We start from the raw sequence: 6,435 nt of genomic DNA, 5'->3' as shown, positions 1-6,435 counted from the left end.
TAGCAAGATAATTTGTAACTAGCAAGTAACGATAGTAGTAACAAAAGTGCAGCAAGGTAGCCCAATCCTTTTGAGGCAAAGGACAAGCCAAGACGGTCTCTTATGGTAAGCAAAGCGTTCTTGAGGGTACACGGGAATTTATCTAGTCATTTTCACCATGTTGGTTTGATTTGTGTTCTCTACTTTGATAATTAGATATGTGGGGGACCGGTGCTTAGGTGTTTTTCTTACTAGAACAAACCTCCTACTTATGATTAACCATCCCTCAAGCATCTGCAACTACGAGAAAAGTATTAAGAATAAATTCTAACCATAGCATTAAACTATTGAATCCAATCGGACCCTTATGGAATAGCGCATAAACTGGGGTTTAAGCTTCTGTCACTCTCGCAACCCATCAGCTAATTGCTACTCCACAATGCATTCCCTTAGGCCCAAATATGGTGAAGTGTCATGTAGTCGACGTTCACATGACACCACTAAGGGAATCACAACATACATACTATCAATCTATCGAACACATATCAAGTTCACATGATTACTTGCAACATGATTTCTCCCGTGACCTCAAGAACAAAAGTAACTACTCACAAATGATAATCATGCTCAAGATCAGAGGGGTATTAAATAGCATATTGGATCTGAACATATAATCTTCCACCAAATAAACCATATAGTAATCAACTACAAGATGTAATCAACACTACTAGTCACCCACAAGCACCAATTTATAGTTCCGGTAACAAGATTGAACACAAGAGATGAACTAGGGTTTGAGATGAGATGGTGCTGTTGAGGATGTTGATGGAGATAGCCCTCCCCAAGATGGGAGAGCCGTTGGTGATGATGATGACGATGATTTCCACTTCCGGGAGGGAAGTTCCCCCGACGGAATCGCTCCGCCGGAGGGCAAAAGTGCTCCTGCCAAGGTTCCGCCTCGAGACGGCGGCGCTCCGTCCCGAAAGTCCCATCCTTATTTTTCTTTCTAGGTCAAAATGACCTATATACCAGAAGATGGGCACCGGAGGTGGGCCTGGGTGAGCACAACCCACCAGGGCGCGCCTGGGCTCCCTCGCACGTCCAGGTGGGTTGTGCCCACCTGGTGGGCCCCCTCTGGTAGTTATTTGCTCCAATATTCATCATGTATTTGATAAAAAAATCTCCGTGAAGTGTCAGCTTGTTTGGAGTTGTGCAGAATAGGTGGCTTGACGTAGCTTTTCCAGGTCCAAATTTCCAACTGCCGGAATTCTCCCTCTTTGTGTATACCTTGCATATTATGAGAGAAAAGGCATTAGAATTACTCCAAAAAGTATTATTATGGATAAAAACATCATAAATAACAGTAGGAAAACATGATACAAAATGGATGTATCACCCGTTGACCTACCAGCGCATGCGCCTGCGCGTGCACTGACGCGCGCGCCCGTGCCAGTGCCCGTGCACGTGCCAGCGCGTATGCCTACGCGTGCACTGACGCGCACGCCCGTGCCGGTGCCCGTGCACACGAATGTCTCCGCCACGCCATTGCCAGCGCCTGTCCCCGCGCGGGTGCCAGTGCCCCCCTCAGCGGCACAGATGTCCGCCGTCGACCGCTTCCTTGCACCAACACCAGTCGCCTCCTCCCGCCAGTTGACTCTCTCCTGGAGACCGAAGTCTAGAACATTTTGGCCTTCCTTGAAGCTAGGGCCAATGTCCAAGAGTATGCCAACAACAGCGCAAGACGCCGCCGTCGCCATCGCCGTCGTCGTCGGTCAGTGGCCCGACGACACACATAGCACGGTAGAGGAGCCGCTTCCCACCGCAAGACGCCCCCGCCGCCGCCGCGTAATCTAAATTCGCCATAAAAATGTTCGGATTGCCATGTTTAAAATCCGAATGTTTATTATTTCTGTTTATTTTAGATCAATCATCATATGAATGTAAAGTTGGAGTCGGACTAAATGAAATCTATGGTTTGATCGATTGAATGTTCTGCTAGAGCCGTATCAAATTAAATATAAAACGTCATCAAGCCACATGTATTCCTTCTCATCCAACGACCTAGACTGCTTCAATGTCGAGTGCTCAACACGTTTAGCGTGCAGTTAATTTCATGCCAAAAATAGTGGTAATCACTTAATAACATGCAAATAATATCCTACTTAATATCCGCATGCACTTAATATACTTCCAAATTAACGTGCATTGCACGTACACATTGACTAGTACTACTAGTACGTGAAACTGGTGCCGTAACTTTTGAACGCGTCCAGATATAGTCAACGACAACATCGCTCACGAGTTCTTCGTGTTTGCCCGTGCATCTAAACGTAGAAGGAGAGGAGAGAGAGAGAGAGAGAGAGCAGACATGGAACCCACCAGTAAGTGAAGCCGAATAGTATGTGCTAACGAGCCGGTCCCACTAATGTACTAAAAATAGTATTACATGCTATCCATTAAATAGGTTGTGGTGATATAAAAACATTATATGAACAAAGGGGGTACAACAAACATTGCTGTACTACGTATGTTGCCTATTGACGTGCGGCTTGAAGGCCCTGCTCGCATGTTCGATCCTCGTCCTGTCTAATTTTTAATTTATATATGGGTCCAATTTTGTTTCATGACAGGTGGGCCCCTCGGTGTGTAGTTTGTAGCACTTTAATTTGTGGGTCAAAATTTGTTCCATTACAGGTGGACCATCGGTGTGTAGTTTTGTAGCTTATTTGTAATAATTAAAGAGAACAACAGAGTTTTTTCCAAAAATAACATGGTGCGACGTTGAAGGTGAGAAAGGACATGCGAGAGAGCAATGACCGAGCCAGAGGGAAATCAATTGGGGGAGGTGCGTGGGTTGCAACAGTGTTTGGCGTAGTTGTGGGCCAAATGCTATGAAAATTAAACCCAGCGGAATAGATGCCTACACAAATTAATCCAAGGTTGGAGTCCCCCTCGCAATGTAAATAGCTCTGGCTTTGTGAGGGATGGAGAGGTAGCTTCAATGTGTGGAAGATACGGCGTGAGAAAGCGAAGTCAATCGAGACACATATAGATAGAGAGACAAAGTGAGTGTGGTCCGACATTCATTGAAAAGATATATATGCTCTGGAGATATTGTCTGATTGAGCTTTTGGGAAGGGTGAGGGCTATAAGATAGAGCTTGAGAGATGATCCAGTCACAGACATGTAGATATATTTTGTACGTGGGAGGAAGCAAAGTCAATCGATTACATATCTAAAGGGAGAGAGATTGAGCGAGTGTGGGTCGTCGTGCAATCGAAAGAGTGAGATGGGTTGGAGAGAGTGACCCAGATAGACAATGTGCGTGAGAGAGTATACAATATGATTTCAAATTCATAATAAAGACAAGGACGTGCATCAACCCCTATGCGTACTAAAATAACACCAAATAATTTCAGATACATAATACTCAATCCAACACAAACAACCTCAAAGAGTGCCCCATGATTTCTACGGAAAAACAAAGACAAGAACGTGCATCAACCCCTATGCGTAGATTACCCCAATGTCACCTCGGGAATCCGCGAGTTGAGTGCCAAAACATATATCAAGTGAATCAATACGACACCCCATTGTCACCACGAGTATTCATATGCAAGACATATATCAAGTGCTCTCAAATCCATAAAAGTATTCAATCCGATAAAACGAAATCTCAAAGGGAAAACTCAATTCATCACAACAAGATAGAGAGGGGAAAACACCATATGAAACGACTATATTAACAAAGCCTGCGATACATCAAAATCATGACATCTCAAGAACACAAGAGAGAGATAGAGAGATTAAACACATAGCTACTGGTACAAACCCTCAGCCCCGAGGGTGGACTACTCCCTCCTCATCGTGGTGGCCGCCGGGATGATGAAGATGGCCACCGGTGATGATTCCCCCCTCCGGTAGGGTGCCGGGATAGGGTTTAGATTGGTTTTTGAGGGCTACAGAGGCCTGCGGCGGCGGAACTTCTGATCTAGGGTTATTTTTTATGGTTTCTCTATTTATAGGATTTTTTGGCGTCGGTTTCACGCGAAGATGGGCTTCGAGGTGAGCACAACCCACTGGGACGAGCCCGGCCCACCAGGTGCACCCTGGTGGATTGTGCCCTCCTCGTGGCTCTTCTGGCCCTCCCACGAAGCTTCGGGGGTCTCTTTTGTTCCAAAAAAATCGTCAAAAAGTTTCAGCTCATTTGGAGAACTTTCATTTCTGCACAAATAACAACACCACGGTAGTTCTGCTGAAAACAGCGTCAGTCCGGGTTAGTTCCATGCAAATCATACCAACACCATATAATTTTTTTAAACATGGCATGAATGCTTCATAAATTATAGATACGTTGGAGACGTATCAGCATCCCCAAGCTTAATTCCTACTCGTCCTCGAGTAGGTAAATGATGAAAGAAATAATTTATGAAGTGTGAATGCTAGAAAAGTGCATAAGTTTGATCAATGATAATTTAAATCACTTTTCCTAGCATCATAACAGCAACTCTTTCTTATAAAACTTCTCATGTTAAAGTAGCAACCAATTCACATGTTAAGGTTCAAACGATGAATTCTCTTGAAACTCAACAACCTGTGTTCTCAGTCACCAAGCAATTGTAAGTCAACTTATTCAACGGAGTTTAAGTAAGAGCTCCACATACTCAAGCATCATATAGTCTTCTATGATTGCTAACACTCACCGCATACACATGAGCAAAACGTTTCAACCGAACACATAGAAAGATAGGGGCTTATAATTTCGCCTCCCAACGTATTCACCTCAAGGGTGGTGTCAACAATAATAACTCATGCTACCCATATCAACCTGGATATATGTGCCTAGATCTTTCCTCGCCACATGATGCTTACCAAAGGAGAAAAATAAAAAGGAATATAGAGAAAAACTTTGACTCTTGCATGAAAGTAAATACATAAAAGTAAAAGATCGGCCCTTCGCAGTGGGAAGCAGAGGTTGCCGTGCGCTTATTTTTTTGTATGCTCAACCCCATGGTGCAAAAGAACGTCACGTTATATTGCCCCTTATGATAGCAACCTTTATTATGCAGTCTGTCACTTTTATTCTTTGCCATCACAAGTTCGTACAACGCTCAATTTTCTCTTACAGTAAATGATCTAACACTTTTAGAAGCAATTTTTATTGCCTTATTGCACCGATGACAACTTACTTGAAGGATCTTGCTCAATCCTTAGGTAGGTATGGTGGACTCTTGAAAATAAGATGTGGGTTTAAGGGTTTTTGGATGCACAAGTAGTATCTCTACTTGGTGCGGAGTTTTAGGCTAGCAAAGATGGGGGGGGCAAGCACCACGTGTTGAAGGATCTATGACAATATAACTTTTATGTTAATATGAACAAACATAAACCATTACGTTGTCTTCCTTGTCCAACGTCAACAATTTTGGCATATAATATTTTGATAGCGGCTCACAATCACAAAAGATTTCCAAGATAGTGTATTTGCATGTGAAAGTTCTCTTCCTTCTACTAATCATTCGTGAATTGCTTGTGTGACCAATATTGTGATTGTCAAGCCTCAAAAGATTTCACTTTCTAAACCCAATGTGAAGCTACCACTAGGCATTATATGATTTCAACTTCATGACATTCAATTTATTCAACAATTTACTCATAGGATATAAGTGAAGCACAAGAGTAAATGAGAAGCTACTCCAAAAAGATATAAGGTGAGATCAAATGAGTAGTTAAGTAAATAGATAGCTATGTGAGGACTCTCTCTTATTTAAAACTTTCAGATCTAAGTATTTTATTAAAACAGCAAGCAAAATTAAAATAAAATTACATTTCAAGCATAGCACAACTCATGTGAAGAAGCGAAAATGTAGGATTAACCGATAGTAACCGTTAATTGTTGATGAAGAAAGGTGGGATGCCTACCGGGGCATCCCCAAGCTTAGATGCTTGAGAGTTTTAGAAATATTATCTTGGGATTCCTTGGCATCCCCAAGCTTGAGCTTTTGTGTCTCCTTAATTCCTTTTATATCACGGTTTCCCTAAATCTCAAAAACTTCATCCACACAAAACTCAACAAGAACTCGTGAGATAAGTTAGTATAAACCAATGCAAAAAACTTTATCATTATCTACTATAGCAAATCACTAAAATTATTATTCAACATTGCATACGAAATGCCTCTCATATTTAATACCCCTATCCTCAAATAGAATCATTAAACAAGCAAACATATGCAAACAATGCAAACATAACAGCAATCTGCCAAAACAGTACAATCTGTAAAGAATGCAATATTCATCATACTTCCCTAACTCCAAAAATTCTGAACAAATTACCACACTTTTGAAAATTTATCAGATCTTATTTTGCAAAAAGTTTCCGCATTTTATCACATTCTGAATTTTCTAGGGAATTTCTGCAACATCGATAAACTTTCTGTTTTGAAACAGCAACTCATAT

The sequence above is a fragment of the Aegilops tauschii genome, chromosome 4, assembly GCF_002575655.3.
Source record: "Aegilops tauschii subsp. strangulata cultivar AL8/78 chromosome 4, Aet v6.0, whole genome shotgun sequence".
Lineage (NCBI taxonomy): Eukaryota > Viridiplantae > Streptophyta > Magnoliopsida > Poales > Poaceae > Aegilops > Aegilops tauschii.
Note: the sequence above shows the minus strand (reverse complement) of the source record.